At 37.0% G+C, this 3,055-nt stretch overlaps 1 long non-coding RNA gene across 1 annotated transcript; it reads left to right on the plus strand.

The window, feature by feature from the left end:
- Positions 1 to 1,443: 1,443 nt before the first annotated feature.
- On the plus strand, positions 1,444 to 2,241 carry LOC147494978 (uncharacterized). The gene is made up of 2 exons (XR_015198909.1): positions 1,444 to 1,664; positions 1,795 to 2,241. It is a non-coding gene; the product is annotated as an uncharacterized LOC147494978 (long non-coding RNA).
- The last annotated feature ends 814 nt before the right edge of the window (positions 2,242 to 3,055 follow it).

Consider the following 3,055-nt stretch of genomic DNA (forward strand, 5'->3'; position numbering starts at 1 on the left):
TGATGGAGGACAATGGTGGGGGCAATGTGTTTTCATCTATAAAAGGGAAAGGTCTAGCCCCGAGGCCTAAGTCCAAAGAATGAATTGCCCTTGCAAAGAGATGTCGATGCAGATCTAGTGGGACTTGGAGACTATGTAGTGACCAATTTATTTGATGGAGTTAGGAAATCGTCTAGCACATCAAACTTGCAGGACCAAGACTCAATTCAAAAAAGCAGAAATCATAACATAGTTGTTGCATTCATACACGGTTATTGTTTGATTGTAAACTTTTAAGTACACGTGGGAAGTGTTTCAATTAGAGTAGTATTATTCCTTAATTACACGTAGGAAGTGTTTCAATTAGAGTAGGAAGGGTTTCAATTAGAGATCCACGTGGCGTAGCAGACTCAAAAGCTTTAATATTAGAGTGCCACCTAGGAGAGAGAAAAATCTCACCTAGAGGTCTCTACTTTAGTATATAGATAGTAGATTTCAATATGGTTTTCAACCAATGTATGGGAACCTGTACACAACAACCAATCTAGTCGTTATTATTGCTTACATGCACAAGTTTTTAGAATTTGAGTTCACCATCCTGTTTCAAATAGTTACACACAAAAGACGCCTACACAGGGAATGAGGGTATGTGAACCAAAATAATAATACAAGTTTTGCCTTCTAGGGCTTGTTTAATTAAATGAAAATTAACTACTTACATTAACTATTTAACTACGTTAATATGAAAAAGATTGTCAATGATCAAAATTTTAATTACCAAGTTATTTTGTGGCGTGCGAGCGTTTGTTTCACTACTCGCCTCACATGCCCAAACTTTTCGAGATAATCAAAACATTGACACTTGGTAAGTTGTAAAAACTCTATTTTATTTTTAATATTTTAATTTTTAAATGAAAAACTAAAATTACTGTTTACTGATTGTGTTTTACAGATCTAACTCAAGAATCATCATCTAACAAAAAGTAAAAATGGATTACAAAAATTACAAAAGTGCCCCTATCGAGGTTTAATAGGAATAATAGGAGACAACAATATAAAAGGCTTTCAGACGCAAAATTTCAACAGAAGCGCAGAGTTTCTTGCGACAACTACTTCCATATCTAATTGCAGACGATAAAATGTGATCGGCCTCAATAAAGCGCGAGCCCAAGTGAAAGCTCGAATATCTGGGCTCGTTCACAGCCTTACGAGTTACGACATCACCCATTGGACTTGCCATGAAATAGTCAAGTGAGCGGAGCGAACGATTTTTGGGAGAAAGGGGGGCTATGCGAGACAAAAACCAACTTGGTTGGTTTCTGTCTGTCTGTCCTCATTTTCTCTCTTATTTTTTTTCGCTCAAATACCTTTCTCCTTCACCATCTCCCTCTCTCCCCCCGCATCACCCAACTCTCTCTCTCCGCTGCAGCTCCGCTCACTCCCCACTGCCACGTAGTATACTAGTCAAGTGAGCGTAAGCGAACGTTTTGGGCCGACAGGGGGTAAAATGGCCCAAAAATGCTTTTGGTTGGTTTCTGTCTGTCCTCACGAGCAATTTCTCCTCACTCTTCTCTCGCGCCAGTTTCTCCTCACTCTTCTCTCTTTCTCTCGCGACATCAACTCACATTCACTTCTCATCTCAACAATTCTCACTCCATATCTCCTTTCTCTCAACTCAGATACAGGTAAATACCCTTTTTTCCATTTCTCGCTGTCTTATTTCATTTCTCCTGTCTGACTTCATCAAGTTTCCATTTACTTCTCATCTCAGCTCCATTTACTTCTCATCTCAACATATCTTGCACCTTGTCACAGGTTTAGCTTTCCACATTGGATGTTTTATTGTCTCAAGAACCCCACCGTCTGCTTTCATGAGAAAAGGTTCACACTGGCTTATTATTTTTTGTTTGGTTCTTGGGGTCCCCCTTTACTCCCTACTTGTTTATTCCGCACAAATTGGTCCCCCTTTATGTTGTTTATTCGGCTTGATTGCTACCAAGAAAAGAAATGTGTCATTACTCTTTTTAGTATTTGAATAGTATCTTTTTTTTTTTGCTTCGCTTGTATTTAAATAGTCTCTTTTTCTGTTAACTTCTCTTACAAATGTGTCATTACTCTTTTCAGTATTTGAATAGTATCTTTTTTTTTTGCTTCGCTTGTATCTAAATAGTCTCTTTTTCTGTTAACTTCTCTTACCATTGGTGAGATATAGTGGTGGTTGATGCATTTGCCGGGTTTGGATTGAGAATGTTAGAGTAGATATGTTCATGGGTTGTTTCGAGAAGGGTGTAAGGGATAAAAAAGTGTTGGGGTTGATCAGAACCTTATTTAGTTTTTCGCCAATAGAAGCGGCAATGGAACGATGAAAAATAATAAGAAGAAAAAAAAAAGGGATAAAAAGAGTCTTGAAGCGGCGAAAGCATTAGTATAAACTCTATTAATATGTCTAATACTGAAGGGAACCTTGAGAATGAATATTCCTAAGGAAGTGATCAATGGACTAGAACTACGTGTTGTAGTCAGAAGATGGAGCTTTGTTAATGCAACCATGTGTAGGCCCATTGGTTTTTGAGTGATGAAGAAAGAGATTTAGAGTAGATACTAGACTCGCTTGTATAGTTATATTGTATGTCAGTGTGTACATGAGAAGTGCAAATTATCCTTGAAACTTCATTGGTGAAATGGATGTCATGTGGTAGCTTTGGCTTTTTGTCTAGAAGCATACCAAGTACAGAAGCTGGGACCTGTATTATTTTCCGTCTAATTAGTCAGCTTTCGTTTGATAGTAGCAAAATGTTGGAGGCTATATTATCGAAAAAAACAAATGTTGGAGGCTTGGAGCATATTAATTATTTTACATTTACACTAGTCATGTGAAAAAATAACACTCAATACTATACCATACAGTAGAGTCAAAAGCCCCTACATGGTAACAAACCTAAAACAGACTAAATAACCCTTAAGAATCTACCATACTATAGAGTAAAAAATAATTAACTATATAAGAGTCTAGTCTAAGAAATTGAAATACCAATAAGAATCTACCTTCAGAGAGAAAAAAAAAGAGAACTATATA

This window comes from Coptis chinensis, chromosome 6 (genome assembly GCF_015680905.1).
Source record: "Coptis chinensis isolate HL-2020 chromosome 6, ASM1568090v1, whole genome shotgun sequence".
In the NCBI taxonomy this organism is placed as follows: Eukaryota; Viridiplantae; Streptophyta; class Magnoliopsida; order Ranunculales; family Ranunculaceae; genus Coptis; species Coptis chinensis.